At 37.7% G+C, this 23,665-nt stretch overlaps 2 non-coding genes across 2 annotated transcripts; both read right to left on the bottom strand.

The window, feature by feature from the left end:
- Window positions 1-2,887: 2,887 nt before the first annotated feature.
- Trnal-cag lies at window positions 2,888-2,971 on the bottom strand. The gene has a single exon. It is a non-coding gene; the product is annotated as a tRNA-Leu (tRNA).
- Window positions 2,972-9,791: 6,820 nt separating this feature from the next.
- On the bottom strand, window positions 9,792-9,875 carry Trnal-cag. The gene has a single exon. It is a non-coding gene; the product is annotated as a tRNA-Leu (tRNA).
- Window positions 9,876-23,665: the final 13,790 nt, after the last annotated feature.

Raw genomic sequence — 23,665 nt, 5'->3', positions numbered from 1 at the left:
GGCTATTGGATGTCAGACATTTAGTAATCATAACATATAGTTTTAGGTAGGAAATCCGCTACATTTTCCCATTAGTAGCAAGGAATCTTTTTTTATAGACCATTCCACATACCACATAGTGACATACCACGGCTTTTGATCTACCAGTTGTGGCACGCCAGGTGGAACGAGAAATAGCCCATGGGCGAGCGCTTTATCACTAGGCTACGTCCCGCCCCACTTGGAATGGCTGCCTACTACACGGTAGGCAAAGATTCCTGCTTTAATACAACAATAACCCTATGTTTGACGTTAAATACCCGTACATTGATAATTTTCGAGTTCGCCGATAACAACTAGTTTATATAAACCACTAATACAAACACCACAGGAAGAAGCTCGACAGTACCCCCACCCCACCACCTTTCAATAATGTTCCGTTTAAATACGTAAGTGTTGACGGGTTTCTTCCTATAGTGTGTGTATACGTGATCAATATGTCAAATATGTGTTATTAGCGAACTCGAAAAAGATCAATGTAGTGATATTTAACGTCAAACACAGGATTAGTGTTGTAGTAGAGCGGGAATCAGCAATTCAGTGTTTTTGCTATAGAGTCATCTCTGGCTGAGAGAGCGATCATAACCGGCCAAATGTCCGCCTCGCTCACGAACAGCAGAGTGCTCGGGCTAACATATTTCACGACAATTTATAGTTCAAATTCGGTTTGTGAGAGCATAAGCTGATCTGTGCATTTCTCGTTGACGATTCAGTTTTGATCTCCAAGCTGTTTTAAAATGAGTTTAGCTCAGCATACTAAAAGTTTAAATGCCTCTTAATTGAAGATAAAAATTTGAAAATATATTGTCAGAAGTGGGATTCGAATCCACGCCTGGAGAACCAGACTGCGACCTGAACACAGCGCCTTTTTGTTTTTTAAATCTTTTTATTCAGAACATCAACATATTAATATAACACACATAAATGTATATCAATATAAATATAAAAAACACAATTTAAAAATAAACACACACAAGACACACACACACCCTTGACACACATTCATAGACACATGTAATGCCAAACTATAAGAATATTCATAACATAATAAATTATTTTTGCACATCTTAAAATCAAATTGTCCTTTAGTATGACAGCCATTAAACCTAAAAATTAATTATACAATATTTAATATTATTATATCAAATATACACACACACCTGTTTTAAACTGACATTCCCTCCCATAAGTATTTATATATTTTAAATAAAATAATCATTCAAAAACAATTTTGTGCAGAAAAAGGAATACTAAAGCGTATTTACGTTTAAATAATTACAAAACCTATATTTAATTAATCAATCCCATTCAATATATTAATATTTAACGAAAAAATCTAAACAAAAAGACAATTGAGTGTATTGTAATACAAAGAAAGTCATTAAATAAGAACATGTTAACATTTATAAATTTAATCACATTATCTCACTCATCCTTCCTTCATTCACTCTCTTCCACACCTTTTGCATGGACAGCGTGTCTGTTTTGTTTTCTGGTTAGCACAACACGACGAATCGATTCATCCGCTGGGCGTTTGGTCAACTGACCGACGCCGTAAATTTCGCAGTTGAAAGTTGTTAGTTTCAGTTGTCATGGTGTCCGCTGCTTTCACTCCCTTCACCGATTCCTACACATAACAGTTTGCTTGCTGGTTGTCATTTCTCGAACTCGGTGTTGCATCTTTGTGAGCATTTCTCCACTCAGCTTGGTTACCCTTGTTTACTTTGACTTGTTCATGGCTTGCCTGGGTTTCTTCTTGCATTCTATCATCATCAGTACTGTCGCTGTCACTGCCATCCACATGCTCGCTGTCGTATAATCGTATTCATTCACACTGCATACACACACATCCTCTTTATTTCCACATTTTTCACACAGAAATGTTTTCTTACAAAAATTTCTGGCAATATGTCCGTTCTCTTTGCAGAAATTACAAGTGATATTCGGGCCATCCCGAAACACGTGACTATCCGACATACAGTTTATGGCACACCTTTATTTGATTGTCATGCAAAACACGAAAAAACTCCATACTTTCGACAGTGTTAAATTTCATGGAATAAGGTAAACTCTTTACGTCAGGTGGAAATTTAAAACGCACGTACCTGGTTCCATCCGCAATGCGAGTACCCTTGTAAATTCACCTGTAAATAGGTGTTATTAACTCAATGTTCATCGATTTTAATTTCTCCTCTATCTCTTCGTCCGAAATATATGCTGGCAAGTGCAAAAAGGAAACAACAACACTGTCCGAATGTAACAACCTCGCCTTCATTTTCATGCCATTCAGTTCAAGGGAATCATTATCCGAAATGATCCTCGCCTGCACAACATCATCCACAGTCACTTCATACCTGGTAGGTCCCTTTGGCACACACGCATGAATTACATCACCAACCTTTTCACTAAATCAAGTCCGAAGTCGCCAGCCGCCATCTTTCTATTGTCACCTACATCAACGACGACCGTGCACTCCTTCTTATAGATCACTTTCTTCACTTCTTCCTTCTCCATATCGCCACTCATAGTAATCTTCAGTGGTTTTCAAAAAAAAAAAAAAAAAAAAAAAAAAAAAAATCCGAAAACAGACACCTTATCAGTTGAAAAAATACTTTTCAAAACGGGAGCCGAAGTGAAACATGTCCTCCATCGACAAAACCGAAACCGGAAGTCTTCTAAACTCTAGTAACTTTGCGCTCTCGCAGTGCAGTGCTAAAAGACTTACAAATAGGATGCTTTGTTGTCTAGCAGAGTCTAAGAGATGTTTGTGAATTAGGCCCCAGCTTAGCATAGTAAGTATAGTAAAGATTTAAATGCTTCTTATTTAAAAAAAACCCCCAAAACATAATGTCAGAAGTGGGATTCGAACCCACGCCTGGAGAACCAGACTGCGACCTGAACGCAGCGCCTTAGACCACTCGGCCATCCTGACGTTATTTAATATACACATTTTACCTTACACATCATTAATAAAGGTTAAACTTAATTTTGTTTAACGACACCACAAGAGCACATTGATTGATTTATCATCGGCTATTGGATGTCAGACATTTAGTAATCATAACATATAGTTTTAGGTAGGAAATCCGCTACATTTTCCCATTAGTAGCAAGGAATCTTTTTTTATAGACCATTCCACATACCACATAGTGACATACCACGGCTTTTGATCTACCAGTTGTGGCACGCCAGGTGGAACGAGAAATAGCCCATGGGCGAGCGCTTTATCACTAGGCTACGTCCCGCCCCACTTGGAATGGCTGCCTACCACACGGTAGGCAAAGATTCCTGCTTTAATACAACAATAACCCTATGTTTGACGTTAAATACCCGTACATTGATAATTTTCGAGTTCGCCGATAACAACTAGTTTATATAAACCACTAATACAAACACCACAGGAAGAAGCTCGACAGTACCCCCACCCCACCACCTTTCAATAATGTTCCGTTTAAATACGTAAGTGTTGACGGGTTTCTTCCTATAGTGTGTGTATACGTGATCAATATGTCAAATATGTGTTATTAGCGAACTCGAAAAAGATCAATGTAGTGATATTTAACGTCAAACACAGGATTAGTGTTGTAGTAGAGCGGGAATCAGCAATTCAGTGTTTTTGCTATAGAGTCATCTCTGGCTGAGAGAGCGATCATAACCGGCCAAATGTCCGCCTCGCTCACGAACAGCAGAGTGCTCGGGCTAACATATTTCACGACAATTTATAGTTCAAATTCGGTTTGTGAGAGCATAAGCTGATCTGTGCATTTCTCGTTGACGATTCAGTTTTGATCTCCAAGCTGTTTTAAAATGAGTTTAGCTCAGCATACTAAAAGTTTAAATGCCTCTTAATTGAAGATACAAATTTGAAAATATATTGTCAGAAGTGGGATTCGAATCCACGCCTGGAGAACCAGACTGCGACCTTGGGCCTCAAATAAATTTTAATCCTTTATTTAACGACACCACTAGAGCACATTGTTTTTTAATATTCGGCTATTGGATGTCAAACATTTAGTGATCATAACATAACATTTTTCCGTTAGTAGCAAGGGATCTTTTATATGTACCATCCCACAGACAGGATAATAGTCCAATGGGCCTATCGACGGGGATCGATTCTAGACTGACCGCGTATCCGGCGAGCGCTTTACCACTGGGCTACGTCCCGCCCCTCACATTATTGTACATGTATAAAATATGATATGGATGTGGCCTCGGGTACTTATAACCATATAGGGGAATCAGATGACCTACTAGGTGTATTGACTGACCTGCAGCACCACCTATATTACTGACAGACAGACATACAGAAAGACACAGATAGACAGGCAGCACTGTGATTCGTTCACTGGCGTAGCCAAGATTTTATAATGGGGGGATGGGAGGGGGCTAACACATTGTCTATAGGAATATATATATAACATGGTGGTGAATAAAAAGAGTTGTGACTGGGGTGGGGGGGGGGGGGGATAGGGCAATGCTCCCGCGGATCCCCTCTGGGTACGCCACTGGTTTCATTATCGTGTTTGCTAAACAAAATTAATATTCCTTTTCTTCAAGCCGTTTATTATCAAGGAAGCGATGACCCCGAATGTCTCGAGTAGTATCGCCATCTCTACAGGTGCTCCCCCTATCAACCTGTCTGTCCCATGAATCACACGAGGCGGGATCGGTTCCAAAAGCGGAACCTCGTATCGAATTTGTCACCGTTTATCAGGTGATATAGCACGATCACGTGACCACTTCCTGGTTATCGGCGTCTGCAGGTTGCGTTATTGCTTCACACTTCAGCTCATTTACAGATGATAATTTAAAAAAGCAGATTTGAAAAATTGACTGTAAATTTCAGCTTAATCATGTACCTTTGGAAGTTCATACTATCTTTTGGCATGTAGTACAGACGCCTCTATGCATATGATTTCTCTCTGAAAATGTAGGTGATAAAATGTAGATGCTTTGATGATGACTATGATGATGTGTTATGGACAAGCCAAAGAGGGGTGAGGGGTTCGATTTACAATTAGCAGCTAACACCGAGCGTATGGTATAGGCAACAACCACAATGTACAGTACAGTAGACTACAGTACAGTACACTATACAGTACACTATACAACACACTATACAGTACAGTACAATAGACAGTGCAGTACACTACAGTAATCAGTACAGTACAGTATAATACAGTTCAGTACACTATACAGTACAGTACAATACACTATGCAGTACAGTACAACAACGGGTTTCTTCTCTAACCCTGGGTCTGTTATAGTTCAGTGGTATATCTAGATAGCTCGCCATATGTTAGACACCAAAGGACTATAGTTTAAAATATGTCGGCATGATGATTACTCAATGACAGTACAGTACAGTAGGTACAGTACAGTACAGTAAGTACAATACAGTACAATACAGTACAGTGGGTAAAGTACAGTACAGTACAGTAGGTACAATGCAGTACAGTACAGTGGGTAAAGTACAGTACAGTAGGTACAATGCAGTACAGTACAGTACAATGCAGTAGGTACAGTACAATACAGTGCAGTAGGTACAGTACAATACAGTGCAGTAGGTACAATACAGTACAGTACAATAGGTACAGTACAGTGCAGTAGGTACAGTACAATACAGTGCAGTAGGTACAATACAGTACAGTACAGTGCACTAGGTACAGTACAATACAGTGCAGTAGGTACAATACAGTACAGTACATTAGGTACAGTACAGTACAGTTCAGTTGGTACAGTACAGTACAGTTGGTACAGTACAGTACAGTACGTAGAATACAGTACAGTACAGTACGTAGAATACAGTACAGTACATTAGGTACAGTACAGTGCAGTACAATACATTAGGTACAGTACAGTACAGTAGGTACAATACAGTACATTACATTAGGTATAGTACAGTACAATAGGTACAGTACAGTGCAGTAGGTACATTACAGTACAGTACATACAGTACAGTAGGTATAGTACATTAGGTACAGTACAGTACAGTAGGTACAGTACATTAGGTACAGTACAGTACAGTAGGTACAATACAGTGCAGTACAGTAGGTACAGTACGGTACAGTGCAGTAGGTACAGTACAATACAGTGCAGTAGGTACAATACAGTACATTAAGTACAGTACAATACAATACATTAGGTACAGTACAGTACTGTAGGTACAATACAGTACAGTACAGTGCAGTAGGTACAGTACAATACAGTACAGTAGGTACAATACAGTACATTAAGTACAGTACAGTACAGTAGGTACAGTAGATACAATATAGTGCAGTGCAGTAGGTACAGTACAGTACATTAGGTACAGTACAGTAGGTACAATACAGTGCAGTACAGTAGGTACAATACAGTACAGTAGGTACAGTACAGCATAGTAGGTACAGTACAGTAGGTACAGTACATTAGGTGCAGTACAGTAGGTATAGTACAGTACATTAGGTACAATATAGTGCAGTACAGTAGGTACAATACAGTACAGTGCAGTAGGTATCATACAGTACAGTGCAGTAGGTACAGTAAAGTACAGTAGGTACAGTACATTATAGTACAGTATGTACAGCACATACAGTACAGTACATACAGTGCAGTGCAGTGCAGTGCAGTGCAACGCATATAAAACAAGCAAGATACATACTAGTTATACATACATGTGGATTTATTCATAAATGTTAGGTTATTATAATTCGGGTTTTTTAATAAAAATATTTTTTATTTTTTATACAAACATTACTTCTCCACTGGTTTATAAAACGATTACGCTTTCAAACAGTGATATCAGATTGACTTTTTATTATACTAAGTATGATACTTACATTTTTATATACAAAATATAACACAAAAAGTAAAAAAGAAAGAGGGGGAAAAAAAAGAAAAAAGATAAATAAATGAAAAGAAAAGATGAAGAAAAGTTTCTTCCATATGTAACGTGTGACCTTTCAGTACTAACAGACACCCGAAGCGACCCACTATTAACATTTTAATACGTTTCGGAAATGCTCTCGTTTTACTGCTAATGATATAGTGAACTCTATAACCATTTCCGCGCGAAAACAACTTTCCGCGTCTGCATTCATTTCACCTAGTCTTGTTGTGTTAAACTGAAGTCATTTGGCTTGATATGTTCCGTTTGATTCTCTTTAGGTTAATCTTTCAAAATAACACTAAAATAGACGGTAAGACACTATTTGTTGGTTTTATTCTTGTGCCAATGGTTTTCTAGTAATGCCTATGTATGTCCTTATAATTGAAAACAGAAGAATATTGTTACACCTAATGGATCAGAAGACCATTGAGTGATAGTCTTAAAAAAATATTGTTTTAACTTTCTTAGCCAGTAGGCTACCATTTGCACTAAAGACATGTACAGGTCAGGTCCCCTTACACAAAATGAATTCCCGTGTATATCAATGTTCATATGGAAAGAAAGAAAGAAGTGTTTTATTTAACGACGCACTCAACACATTTTATTTACGGTTATATGGCGTCAGACATATGGTTAAGGACCACACAGATTTTTTTTAGAGGAAACCCGCTGTCGCCACATAGGCTACTCTTTTACGACAGGCAGCAAGGGATCTTTTATTTGCGCTTCCCACAGGCAGGATAGCACAAACCATGGCCTTTGTTGAACCAGTTATGGATCACTGGTCGGTGCAAGTGGTTTACACCTACCCATTGAGCCTTGCGGAGCACTCACTCAGGGTTTGGAGTCGGTATCTGGATTAAAAATTCCATGCCTCGACTGGGATCCGAACCCAGTACCTACCAGCCTGTAGACCGATGGCCCGCCACGACGCCACCGAGGCCGGTTGTTCATATGGATACTAATGCCAAAAAAAAAAAGTGTGTGCGTGTGCGCGTGCTTGCGTGTGAGGGGGTCACAGCCTCTATACAGTCGGAAACTAAACGTATATTTCGTCCTCGTGTGTGTGTGTGTGTGTGTGTGTGTGAGAGGGTTGGGGGTGGGGGTCACAGCCTCTATAGTGGAAGGGGTGGCACAAGACATATTTGTACCTTTATCTATATACAGTTGGAGACAAAACGTATATTTTCGTCTTCGAGTGTGTGTATGTGTATGTGTGTGTGTGTGTGTGTGTGTGTGTGTGTGTGTGTGTGTATGTGTGTTGATCGGGGTAGGGGTGTATATATGTGTGTGTGTGTGTGTGTGTGTGTGGGGGGGTGGGGGGGGTTACACAGGTCCTCCCACCTTCCGGTTCCTATTGGCCTGATTAGCACCGCTATTTTGACCAGGGTAGAAAGTTAAACATTGTTTATCCAGTTTAAATGCTGCATAGCTACGTTAATCTGTGTATGCTCGGCTATGTAAAGCAACACTGATGAGACACCTAAAGACCAATTTACTAATTAACAGTCCAACAACGATTTATGGATTCAAATTCTGTTTGTGAGAGAGGATCGACTTAACGTTTGATTTCTTGTAGTTTTGATTTTCGAGCAAAATCTGTTGGAAAAGCTAAAGTTAGTTTTGTTTAACGACACCATTAGAGTACATTGATGTATTAATCATCGGTTATTGGATGTCAAACATTTGGTTAATTTTGAGATATAGTTTTAGAGAGGAAACCCGCTACTTTTTCCATTAATACCAAAGGATCTTTAGGTCTCACTACACAGTTGACTGTTTCTATAGTTCCTAATTATGACATATTGTGGTTCACATTTTCACTTCTTGGAATTGGGAAAGAATTAAAACAATTTGTATGTTTGATGGTAAGCCTTCTGGATAGATTTTCCCCCATGTTGTTTTGCAATATTCTGCATTGACGTTTTGGGACATGGGTGTATAGCGGAAGAGACAACCGGAGTGAATCGGTTAATGAACCACCTGTTTTGACCAGTACTGCAGCCAGATGCGGTCATATAGCCAAAAAACTGAGACGGAAATGTTCTCAATTTTGGACTGAAAATAAATGCTTATATAATGTATGTTCGCAATGGTGTATGTTTTTAATGCCAACGAGAACCCGTTTTTTTTGGGCAATCTTCGTTTGAAGTTGGGCAGTTTATCATGGATTTCAATGGCAGGTTACACCTGTGTAGGGAGACCTTTTATATGCACCACCCCACAGACAGGATAGCACATACCACGGCCTTTCTAACCCCAAATTTGGAGAACTGGCTCCAACGAAAAATAGCCCAGTGAGTCCACCGACGGGGATTGGTCCTAGACTGCGCATCAAGCGAGCGCTTTACCACTGGGCTACGTCTCGCCTCTAAAAAAAAAAAGAAGTAAAAATCTGTTGAAATAAAAAATGAATGGTTTTGCACGTGAAATCGTTTGTAACATGGTCGACTGTTTAGTGGCTGTCCTTAACCATATAACCGTCGGTAACTAAAAGATTTCTTTCTATCTTTCTTTGTGATCGACTTTTCATTGTGAAATTAGTTTCTCTCAATGCATATCCATACGAGACTGGGGAGTGGGTGGGTGGGTGGGTTAGATGGGTCAACTGCCCCCAACACCAATCTCCGAATACGGGTAAACATAATGGAAATCTTCAGGACGAATGAATGTTTTTCACCATGTATTATCATCATTCTGCTCACAAAAATACGTAGTGCTTCCTTTGGAATGCTATGGAGCTGTTTTGTAGGAGATATGAATAAACGCTGTTAAACAAATGTGCTAATTATTAACAACATTCAGCCTTCACCCTATCCCGCCTCCACAATATGCCTATGCCTAAAAATCCTCGATTTAAAAAATAGAAATGAAAACTAATTGTCAGAAGTGGGATTCGAACGCACGCCTGGAGAACCAGACTGCGACCTGAACGCAGCGCCTTAGACAACTCGGCCATCCTGACGTTATTTAAAAACGTCACTTCATCAATAAAACATTACTAGAATAACATATTAATACTTGCAAGAAAATGACGTATGTAACAAGATATTGATTATTTATTTATTTATTACAGAGAATCGCAATTACACTTTAAACTTCAATACAAAATACATTGCGTGGTTATCAATACAATAAAGTGTTATTTATATACATTTATATGGTAATATAAACAATAGATATAAAATTATAAATAATACTAACACTAGCAACAGTTGTAGTAAACGAAACATTAACTTTGACAATAACTTTTTTGTTTGTTTTCATTTAGATATTTATTGCGAAATTTAGATAGATCTAATACAATTTTCTCCGATTTTAATATTAATAAATGTGCAAAGTGTTATGGGACGTCCAAACCCGATAATATATGTATTTTTTTAGAACCGTGATCTAATACCACGATAACAAGCACCTTTGTTAACGTTTAGTGTCCACCGACTTACAACTGTACACTAAATAAAAGTACGTTAATTTATTGGTGTGATATAGTAGTATTTACACAACTAAACTCTGTCACATATTACTTCCAATGAGAACAGCAGTTGCATTTACTCCATAAATATTTAATGGCCTCTACAACTCTGACACGGAAGCCACTGATTTGATGCGAAGCAATCCATAAAACCATATGCGTGTTACACGGTGCAACGGGTTCATTACTTAGCCAACACCATCAATTCAGCAATTATCGAGATACAGGTTTTCAACGCTAAACCTAAATACAACAAACACTCACTTCGTTTTGTCCATTAATGTCTTTACCGTTATTCAAAATAAGCAATGGCAATGTCAAATATTTTGAATGGATCCACTTCAAACAGACGCATATAACATCTTTGTTAAATAAAAAAGAAACAAAAGACTACAAAAATTGAAAAATGATTTTTTTTTTGTAACTTGACCCCCCCCCCCCCCAACAGTGTGGAGAGGAAAGAACCCAAAATATATCCATCCCCCCAAAACATTTGTTTTTAAATTTAAAAGAATATGATAAAATCACTCTCACTCTTTATCAAAGGAAAAAGAAATGAGAAGACAATAAAAGAAAGAAAATATTAAAATTAAATCCAATCCCAACTAAGTCACCCACGCACACACACGGTCACTCACTCACTCACTCATACATATACATTCACTCAACTACGCATATACTCTCTTTTTTAACAGACCTAACATTGTGATTTTACATTTTAACCATGAAAACATATGCACCAACAACCTTTCAGCAATAAAACACCTATTGCATGCTTTATCTTGCTGGAATTATTACCACGAAGACTGAAGGGTAAAAGGAACCTCCTATATTAAAGCTGTTTACAAGAGGTATCACCTTTCGACCGCATACACCGCCGCCTCATTGGAACACCTTCAGGTCAGATCCAGTTGAAGAAGAACATGTTTGTCGTCGATTGTAAGTGCGATAAGTGATTTTATTTTGTAATCACACACGACATTATCGAGATATTCTGTGTGATATTGGATTTGACACCCTAATACCAGTATTTCATGGCAGACGGAGAACCATGGACTTACACTGTCTCTATGGCGTGTCATGCAGTGTAAAAACATTTAGAAAACCCCCCAACCTAATAGGATTTTTACATTTTACGTTTGAAGTTAGAATCAGACCCGACGCTTTAATTATTTACGTGGGTATACGACACTGCAAGTTCAACTTCCGGTTTGAGGGCGCATCTCCACAAATCACTGGTAACAACCGGTAACGCTTCGTATTTGGGGTGAGAGGAGCTTTATTTCTCAAAACATCACCGCTGTCGGTTGAAGTATAAATCCCCTTGAAAATGAGACACTGGGTGTCTTTTCTCTAAAAACTGTACTGTACAAATATTTACTGCGACCATGTTAAACCTGACACTGGCTGAAACAAAGTGAGAGCTTCGTTAAACTGGCCTTTTTCATCATAGGATGGTTATTAAAAGTCGTTATTATTGCTTCCAAGTCTTTTTATATAAGAAACTCCTCCATCGTTTATAATTAGGAAGAACCCCCACCGCCAAAACCTCAACGAAAAAAAAGAAAGAAAGAAATTATATAAAGAAAATCCCTTCCCAACCCCCCCCCCCAAAAAAAAAAAAAAAACCCCCAACAACAACAACAACAAACAAAAACAAATACCCCCTACCCCTACCCCCAAAAACAACAACAACAACAACAAAATAAAACAAACACAAAAACCCTTATCACACACACCACATAATAACATCTGTACCGGGAACGGTTTCTCTCTTAAATCAATTGTAAACTATGTATTTCCAAAATAAGGGAAAAAAATGCTTCGGCATTATATGTCTTTATCTAAGTTGGATAATGACCCAAACTATCTATTATTGTTTCTTTCTGAAATATAAATATTATACCTAGAACAACATTGCAATAACAATTACAACTGATTAATTCCATTTACCTGCAAAAAATTTAATTTTATTGGGAAATCGTCGAACGTTCACGATTATTGCGCAGATATTTTTACCCATAATTCTCTGAGGGCGAAGAAACAGCTACTGGTTTGATAAATATACGATGTGGAAATAACTGTTTACGCCTAGTAACAGCACATTGCAATTTTAATGTTCTCAAGTTAAGTATGTAAATATCATGTGTATGGCAGATTAATCTGCAGTAATTTATCAGAAATAAATGTAAAAGTAGCAAAATATGGCACTAGCAACTATTTATATAATAATGCAACTTTAATAATCTTGGTATTATGAATAACTGTAATGGGAAAATCTGGTTTCTTTTTTGACTCTTTAAACAAAACACCCCCCCCCAAAAAAAAAAAAAAAAAAAAAAAAAAAAACCCGTTATTTTCTGCTGACACACAGTGTTGAAAACATCTCACCTTCTGTAGTACTATTCGAAAGAACTTCGCACCTACTTCTTCAGCTGTGCTTAGGAGCGGGACGTAGCTCAGTGGTACAGCGCTCGCATGATGCGCGATCGATCTAGGATCGATCCCCGTCGGTGGGCCCATTGGGCTATTTCTCCTTCTAGCCAGTGCTCCAGAACTGGAGTAACAAAGGCCGTGGTATGTACTATCCTGTCTCTGGAATGGTGCATATAAAAGATCCCTTGCTGCTAATCGAAAAGTGTAGCCCATGAAGTCCTTAACCATATGTCCGACGCCATATAACCTTAAATAAAATGTGTTGAGTGCATAGTTAACTAAAACATTTCCTTTTCTTCAACTGTGCTATAAATTAAATGGTATTATATGTGTTCCAGAAATGATCACATCGAGGTATGTTAGTAGGTGTGGGGCGGATGGATGTCACTTTAAACTATTCTTTTATACCTGCTGGTGTATATGTAGGGGTACTAGTAGGTCTTAACACAGCCTTTAAAGTCTTTTCCTATCTCATACGTGATATGAAAGACGGAATGACAATTGTTTGAATCAGGGCTGTAGTCGCGACGACCCAGTTACGTTTTAGCCTCGTAATAAGCAATGCAATAAACACATAATAAAAACGTCTTGAGCTGTCACACGATAAACAATCTTTCTCTTTCTTGACATGTTACATATTATACAGATGTATATATATATATATATATACATGTATAGGTCTGCGCGTTTGTATGCATGCGTGCTTGCTTGATTGCACGCGTAATAAAATACATCCTAAAACACCCATTAAAAACAAAAACAAACAATATATACACACACACACACACACAAACACACACACACACACACACACACACACACACACACACACAAAACCAAACAAAGAACAACAAAACAAAATCCAAATCAAATCAAACCAAACCCAACCAATGAAAATAAAACCAATCAAAACCAAACCAAACGAATCAAAATAATACCAAACCAAACCAAACCAAACCATACCAAACCAAACCAAACCAAACCAAACAAAACAAAACGAATCAAAACCATACCAAACCAAACCAAACGAATCAAAACCATACCAAACCAAACCAAATGAATCAAAACAAAACCAAACCAAATGAATCAAAACCATACCAAATCAAACCAAACCCAACCAATCAAAATCAAACCAAACGAATCAAAACCATACCAAACAAAACAAAACAAAAACAACGTCCAAAGTTTGTTTCAATGTAAACTGAAAATTACCGTATATCGTCCAAAAAATATTTTACGCTAAAGTATCTACACCTTCACCTAACATCCCACGTCACATGGCCGATTCTCTACATTGTGACACCCCAACCATAGACCATTAAACTAAGATGTGTGCTGAAAAAAAGGAAAGAAAACCGGAACTAAAATCTCAATCAAAGATTTATTAAGCCGCATCTTGCTGCCTCACGCGTTCCTAATTTAATGTCGAGACAGACTCTCAATCTGCGTTTGGACCCTAATGATGTCCTTATTTTGAACGAGTGTGCCGACACGCTCAGCTGTAAAAAGCCGTGGCACGTCATTAGCCGTGGTTTATTAGCTTCCAACAGTAATTGTGGGAATTAGAAGACACGAGGAAGCGAGTTTGATGTGGCAATTACAAAGACGCTAACGCCGTTAGTTTTCAACAATATTTGCAATCTTTTATTTTGCATACTAAATCAACTGGCACTAAAAAACCCTCCAAAACCCCACAAAACTATGTTCTAGACAAATTTATAGTTGAACAGTTTAATTCTACACTCTGTCACGCATGATGGAAAGAAACAAGGTACACTAAAATAAGTTTTTTTTTTTAACGACACCACTAGAGTACATTGATTTATTAATCATCGGCTACTGGATGTCAAACATTTGGTAATTATGACATATAGTCATTAGTTGCAAGGGGTCTTTTATATGGATTATCCCACAGACAAGATAGCACATACCGTGACCTTTGATATACCAGTCTTGGTGCACCGACTAGAACGAGAAATAGCCCAGTGGGCCCACCGACGTGATCGATCCCAAACCGACCCCAAGATACAATAAGGCAGACAACTAAATGTTACATGGTAGAGAGAAGGAAGGAAGGAAGGAAGGAAATGTTTTATTTTACATTGTACACAACACATTTTATTTACGGTTATATGGCGTAAAACATATGGTTAAGATGGTAGAGAGAAGTGAAAGAAAGTTCCTTGAAGATTTGAACAGAGAACTGAGAGAGAGAGAGAGAGAGAGAGAGAGAGAGAGAGAGAGAGAGAGAGAGAGAGAGAGAGAGAGAGAGAGAGAGAGAGAGCTAGGCAATTGAAAGTTTCATGAAAAATGAAGTAGATAACTGAATGTTGAGAGTGGAAATTTAAAGTCTCGATCTCAATACAATAACTTGTGATAGTAGTGTATATATATATATATATATATATATATATATATATATATATATATATATATATATATATATATATATCTTCTGCTTTCGCATTATGATGATATCATGCCATATCACTGAAGAAAAAAGTCTAGGATATGATGCTTGAAGCTTAATTGAATAAATGAACAAAATAAATCATCATGATCATCATCATCAACTTCATCATCACTATTATCATCACCATCTTCGTTATCATCACCATCACCACCACCAACATACACATGATCATCGTCATAGTCACTACCATCCTCTTCCTCCTCACCACCACCATTACCACCATAATCATCACCACCACCACCACCATCATCATCATCATTACCACCACCATCATCATCATTAAAACCACCATCATTATCATCATCATCACCATCATTAAAACCACCATCACCATCACCATCATCATCATCACCACCAGCACCATATACATGGCTAACATCACCAGTACTACCATCATCATCATCATCACCACCACCACCACCACCACCACCGTACACATGACCATCATCACCAACATTACCATCATCATCATCATCATCATCATCAACATCACCATTAAAACCACCAGCACCAGTACCACACACAGCCATCCATTTTATGATGACAGATGACACCTTCCTCTAAAACATACTGGATTCATTTCTCGGCTGCAGTACAGGTACTCGGTAATTAAAATTCTTGTCTCTGTGACAATGTCGTAAAACGTCAAATAAAATATTTTAATTTATTTGCGCACCTGCAAATTAATCTTCGCACAAGTAAGTAAGATTTGAGGTCATTAAAGGGACAGACAATAGTTTCAACCCGTGAAAATTAACACTAAGTTTACTTAATCTATAAACCTGTAACACATTTGGATAAAGTTAGAATTGAGTGATTTTAAAATGATGAAATACCCTCTAAAAATAGACTAGAATTCGACTCCATAACTGTTACTTCTCAGACGCTAATGCGTTTTTAAAAATATGAGAAATGCATTTTGTGATATTAAAAACACCAAGATGACCCAAAACACTTCGAATGTACGGACATTGATAATCTAAACCATAAGTAAAGTATGATTTCAATTGTCAAAAACCCCCGAAAATATTCCTTAGTGTTTAAAAACTAGGGTATGTCCCTTTAAGAACGTTAATGAAAATGAAAGTTAAATGCAGAAACATCGTACGTAATAGATAAAATGTCTTTTATAATAAATTGCTGATGGAATTAAAATTAATTTATCTTTCTTTTGAAACCATATATATATATATGTATATATATATATATCTATATATATCTATATATGTATGTATGTATGTTATATATATATATATATATATATATATATATATATATATAAACGTCCAAAATACGTTTTGTTATCAGTTACATGTAAGAACGAATCAGTCGTTTTAAATAAATGCCTTTTAGCCACGCAATCGATTGTAGCTGATTAGTGTGCTCAGAACAGCGTGTTTGAGCTAGACTAATTGAATATCAGGACTCACACACCCATAAATACAAGAGAATAATAGTTTCAGGCACGAATCCTTTGGTAGATGGTTTTTCTGACACGAGTCGCAAGATGATCAATCCTTGGGGCTGTCCTGTAAAAACAAAGTGCTGTACTATAAAGTAAATTCAAGCCAAACAAAATGTCCCTCTACATTTTTTTATCAGCAATAATGTAAATAAAGACAAGGCAGTACATACCACGGTATTTGATATCTCAGTGGGTCTATCAAGGTTTGATCCTACGACCCAAACACCTTAGGTGAACGCTCTACCGACTGAACTAATGGCGACCCAGCACTTACCAAAAAACCCACAAAAAACAAACAACAATAAACAATAAACAAACAAAGAATGAAAAAAAGCCCCCCCCCCCCCCCCCCCCCCCCCCCCCAAAAAAAAAAAAAAAAAGGATGAAAAACAAAAAGTCCCAGCCTATCTGCTGTTGTTATGCCGACAGACAAGCCGACAGACAGACAGACAGGAAGATCGATACACACATACATGTTAATTCAATCTAAATGAAAATTGGCGTGAACCATTTATGGGTTACGTAAATATAAATTCAGGTAACCCGCTTCGTTTTTTTTGCGTAACCCATCATGACCATATAAATATTGTCCTAAATTTAATGCGAAACTAGACAAATAAGGCGAACGACGCGCGAACAAAATGATCGTTCTCGCAATTTTTAGAAACCTGACTTTATAGATATAGTCACATTAACAGATATGTAAGTTGAGAAGGAAGGAAGGAAATGTTTTATTTAACGACGCACTCAACACATTTTATTTACGGGTATATGGCGTCAGACATTATGGTTAAGGACCACACAAATATTGAGAGAGGAAACCCGCTGTCGCCACTTCATGGGCTACTCTTTTCGATTAGCAACAATGGATCTTTTATATGCACCATCCCACAGACAGGATAGTACATACCACGGCCTTTGTTACCTCAGTTGTGGAGCACTGGCTGGAACGAGAAATAGCCCAATAGGTCCACCGATGGGAATCGATCCTAGACTGACCGCGCATCAAGCGAACGCTTTTACCACTTGGCTATACGTCCCGCCCGTAAGTTGAGAAAGTACACATGCAGCCTCCAACAGACGATTACCAGACATACTATATATACCATTATGTTCCTTAGATCTTTAACAAGCGTTTATAAAACAGGCAGTAAATGTTTCAACAGTGTATATATACGTCTTTTAACATCAAAGTCCGATACGTCATCTAAACTCCGGCATACACCCATTATTGTGATCTGGAAAAGATGAAATATATTTTACATGAAATATATACATCTAGAAAGAAAAATGGAATATTAACTAAAAATCACGACCGTTCTTGCGAAAACAAATAAGCAGCTGGTAAGTATATTTGTCAAAGCTACTTAAGATAATTAAAATTGACATTCCTTACTTTTAAGCCATTGTAACATGATTCATGGCTAACACAGTTTTTGTTTAACATTTAATATTATGTTTTTTTGTGTCTTTGTGTTTCAAGTCGTTAATGTTTGTAGTAGCATCGCATTTCGATCGTGAATTGTAAACAAAACATTTATAATGAAACGAAAACAAAAAACAAAACAACAACACGACACATATCCCCCGTCCCCCCAAATAAAAAAGAGGGAAAAAATTTAAAAAGGAAAACGAAGACACCTCCCAACCCACATCTACAGAAAGTTATATAACCAATGATTGCATTATTCCCTAAAATTAAATATTAAATCAATACATAATTCGTTAATAATCGAATTCTAACTGATTTGTGTATTTATTAAAATTATTCAACAGTAAAATGATGATGCTTTGATCATCTATGTCCACCTAGTTGGGTTTTGTTTTTAGTATACATGTATAAACATGTGATCATGTTCACTGATTTAAATGTAGTAGAGTGCATCGCTAGGCTCATTTGGAATCTACGGCTAATAAATATTTTGGTCTCTGACATATTGGAATGTTTTGTTTGTTTTTTGTTTTGTTTTTTAATGTTGACGCCTGAAGAGAGAGAGAGAGAGAGAGGAGAGAGAGAGAGAGAGAGAGAGAGAGAGAGAGAGAGAGAGAGAGAGAGAGGGAGAGAGCGAGAGAGAGCGTGTGAGAAAAATGTGTGTGAGAAAGTGTGTGTGTGTGAGAGAGAGAGAGAGAGAGAGAGAGAGAGAGAGAGAGAGAGAGAGAGAGAGAGAGAGAGAGAGAGAGAGAGAGAGAGAGAGAGACACACACACACACACAGAGAGAGAGAGAGAGAGAGAGAGAGAGAGAGAGAGAGAGAGAGAGAGAGAGAGAGAGAGAGAGAGAGAGAGAGAGAGAGAGAGAAAGTGCGCGCTTCTACTAACATGGCAGCTAAGACTCATGTTTCCCAGGGACAAAACTATAATACCACAGAATTTGATGAGGCACTGGTTGAACCAGGAATAAGGCTACTGATCCACTGAATTATATTCACCAGTCTTCGCGGAAATGCCTGTAAAATCCCCCTTGCTGCTAATCGGTTAGAGCAAACCATCCTGCGTTTATTTAGCTATACAGGTATCACGCGTGACAGTTCTATCACCGCGCCATCTGCTTATTCAGGGGAGGCGATTCATATTTCCGCCAAACCACAGATACTATCTGTCTCGAACCCCGCCTGGGTGGGGAGGTCACGTTCTGGGTCACATGAACCGCGGTGTAACCTGGGTAGCAGTTACACGTTTTTATCAGCAATTCCGTTTCTCCCTCTCTGCGAGACGCGGTTCAAACACCCAGTGAGCTTGTAAATCTCCCATGTTCTACAGAGATAAACCCCCACAGTGTTAGATTCCAATATATTGCCAAACGGATTTACCGTAAATACTCGAGACATTTTTTTTTCGAATAACATTGGAACTTTGTAACTATTCAAAATCCGCCGATATCGAAAATCCTGCTTGATAGAAATAAATAAATAATAACACATCTTACTTGTGCCCCTCCACGAGACAACTCCCAGGGCCACTGATAATTGAAAATTGGCGCGAACCATTTATGGGTTACGCAAAAACAAATTCAGGTAACCCACTTTGTTTTTTGCGTAACCCTAAATTTAATGCGCAAACAAAAAATGGGTTAAGGAAAAGTGGACTAATGCGAACGACGCATGAACGAAACTATCGTTCTCGCAATTTTCAGATACCTGCTTCACTAGAGATTGTTTTCCCCCACTCCAAATATTGTTCCTACGGGCCGGATACCATGTAACAAGCATCCTATCAGGCCCGTCAGACCCCCCCCCCCCCCCCCCCATAAATAATAGTTAATATTGAATATAGAAAGCCAAAAATGGGTTAAGCAAAACTGGACTACTCCTACGTCCAGGACAAGAAAGGGAGTCGGTAACAGGCGAGAGGTTGGTTTTGGTGCTATTGAATTTGGAATGTCCCTTTTAAGCTTCTAAATCGTGTGTCATCTTACTAACTTGCTGGGGGCATTCTGAATGCAGCATTTCTGTTCTTTAATCCTTGTCTCGGGGATTCTATAATACCCGTAACTGAATGAAACACGGTTATCAAAATATCTCTCCTAACTGTATATCTATTAGATCTCTCTGTAACGGGCGGTTAAACCCTAGTATGGCTCGTCTAGGTATGATCAGAGATAAGATCTTATATAAAGTATATATTATTATAGCACGTTTAGTTCACTAGACAACACAACAAAAACACAATACACTTTGGAAACTGTATTAACCTACGCTGACAAATGTACTGCCGCAGTAGTTAATTAATAACAACAACAATAATAACAACCCAGAACTGATCACTTAATTAGTTAATCTCTAGGTGTCTAGTTTACACAATATGCTAATCACTTCACCGTGACACAACACCCACATGTGTGATAATTGAGCAACGCTAACACACACACGTGCGATAATGGAGAATCGCTTCCAGGGGAACTTAATTAATAAAGGAATTACAACACTATTCCTAACTGGTTAATTTTTAATTAACCCTAACTACTCATTCAATAACCTTGTAATACAGAATTAATACTGGTACCTATCACAATAAAGACAATAACCTACAGTTTACCTAGGTCTTCTAGGATGACTGGCTAAGCTTTATATTACCAAATACTCGTATAATGTTAGAACAAAAAGTCTACGATTTACTTCGTCAGATGACCGAAGACACTGTCTAAAGAATATTGGTATAATACAGTATTAAGATATTTAAAGTCACATCAATCACATCAAGGTTATACAACAGAGCAGAAAATATATATTTACCAATGAATGAATGAATGAATGAATGTTTAACGACACCCCAGCACGAAAAATACATCGGCTATTGGGTGTCAAACTATGGTAATGCAAATAAATAAAGTGATGATCAACATCAATATAAAAATTCAAGGTTTAAACAAAAACAGTGTAAAGAACTGTGCAAAAATACAAATACAAATATCACAGAATTTTACGGACACCGAATTTTACTCTAAACTTCAATTTGTGCTGTATTGGCCATTCTCAAAGAGAATGTTACACCCCTGCACCACGGTGAGGTTACAGCACGCGCAGGGGATATATTTACCAAAGTCCCGTCTGAACTAATATAGATCGTTCAGTGGACGACGTCCGTGATCCCCTGGAGCCTTCCTAGTTCTCTCAGATATCTCTAAACCCTAGCTATTTATTCAAAACTCTCAGAGACAGCGAAAATCGCCTGGGGTTACAAAGCGGTACCTCACGTATCATGTAGATTTTCCACAACCACCACGCCGGCATATTTTCCTCTGATCGTCAGACTGGCTGTCGCCATTCCGCGAGCAATCCCCTGGCCATAAACAGCACTACCGAAGATATTACGTAACTACTAGCCACATGGCCTCCACACCTGCGCTAGGTGTGTATTAGAAAAGCTCGATGACCGTCGCGCAAGGTATCACGTAACAAGTTGTCCATCTGGGCTAAGTGCAACTGGAACTGCACACGGCCTTGTAAAACAATTAATATCGCCACAGGCGAAAAGAAATTAAGAGCATGTACCGTCACAATCCTGATGTAGGCAAACGTGGACTTCGAGGGCCCTGTATATATTAGGTGTACAGGTGTTGTACATGTGTTATAGAAAGTTGTTTTGTAATCCCATTGATTTTTCAGGTTATAACCAATGCCCCACGACTAGCATATCAAAGACCGAATTATGTGCTGCCTTAGCTACGATAAAATTTACATAAATAACCTCTTGCTGCTGCTCTGTAGGAATCGTCAGAATAATTGAAATCTCTGAGACTTTACACAATATATATTATATTAAAAACAATTTTGCAAGATTTTGTTACTTACAAATTAAACCCATTTCTTACACATTAATTGCAAAACGGTCATGGAAAATGCCGTGGAAATTTATTTTGTTTAACGACATCCCTAGAGCACATTGATTTATTAATCATCGGCTATTGGATGTCAAACATATGGTCATTTTGACAGTCATAGAGAGAAAACCCGCTACGTACGCTGGAAAAATGTCGTGAAGATAAACGTTTTTTTACTGCAGCCATTTTGTTAATTACCAGGGTTGAAGTGTATTCAAATTTCATTCGGGTGGATCCGTAATCATTCGATCATATCCTAAATTTAGTTGTACCTTTCACCACATACGCAGGTAATAATTTCCGACATTCAGTTGCATCAGAACAGATATATTAGCACTAATAGTTTTAATCCGGATCGTGTGACCAATCATGTCAGGTGATTTGTTCTGTTATTCTGATATTATCCCCCCCCCCCCCCCCCCCCCCCCGGACTTCTATCTAGAAATAGATCTTCGGAGAAGTGTTTCTGGAACAAAATCTCCGAGATTTTTAATGATGCACGTCATGAAAATAAGTCAAGGACACGAGTTCTCCCTGCAAAAAACCCAAAAACAAAAGAAAATGTCTGCAATATTTCATAGATGTTTCGTAGGTTTTAAGCTAATTTTCTTTTTCTTTTAATAAAGGTTTTACGGTACACGGACTACAGCCTTTAGAATTACTTGCACATTTATTTAGATTTTAGTTGCAAGATGATATTTGTATTTACCTGTTGTAAGATAAAGGCGACAGACCACCGGGTCTGGTTCAAGTAGATTTATAATAACCATTCAAGAGATAGCAGAGTCAGTAAACGTAATATTACTTAAGAGCGGTAAAGTTAAGATAAATTTATATAAAGTATCAGCGGTCAGAAATTGAGAAGTGAAGCACTCAACAAGACCGATAACTCTTTTTGAACTTTGTTATTACGTTTCAGTATCCAGATAGGGACAGATTTTCAGTGAAATTTTTTTTTTTAAAAGAAAAATGAACAAAAGAAAAACAAGCAACGAAAGAAAACAATGTTTAGAAAGTCTGTTGGATCCATAGTTTAATAATGACAATGACGACACTTCTGACGTTTGCTGAGGTTTGCTATACCATTCATTGTATTTACAATTCTCTCTCTCTCTCTCTCTCTCTCTCTCTCTCTCTCTCTCTCTCTCTCTCTCTCTCTCTCTCTCTCTCTCTCTCTCTCTCTCTCTCTCTATATATATATATATATATATACACACATGTATATGTACAGGTTTCCAATGGAAGTAAATTATTATAAATAAGTGAAAATGAGTGAAAATGAAAGTAGAAAGAAAGATAAAAGAAGGAACAGCACAACAAAAACATACAAACACAAAAATTAACAAATCTTTTATTTGTATAAATGTATTATCAACGCATACTTGGCTTATATGCATATATTAAAATTACATCTCCTGGAATTTTAGCAATGGGAGAGTGTGTGTGTGTGTGTGTGTGTGTGTGTGTGTGTGTGTGTGTGTGTATATTTAGTATGTGATTATAGTCGTTAAAATATTTTATTAGTCGGAAACTTCTTACAATGGCAGAACACTGGATACAATCACGTTCAATTAAATTAATTATTTC

This window comes from Gigantopelta aegis, chromosome 6 (assembly GCF_016097555.1).
Source record: "Gigantopelta aegis isolate Gae_Host chromosome 6, Gae_host_genome, whole genome shotgun sequence".
Classification (NCBI taxonomy): domain Eukaryota; kingdom Metazoa; phylum Mollusca; class Gastropoda; order Neomphalida; family Peltospiridae; genus Gigantopelta; species Gigantopelta aegis.
This window is presented reverse-complemented; position numbering and strand designations above follow the sequence as displayed.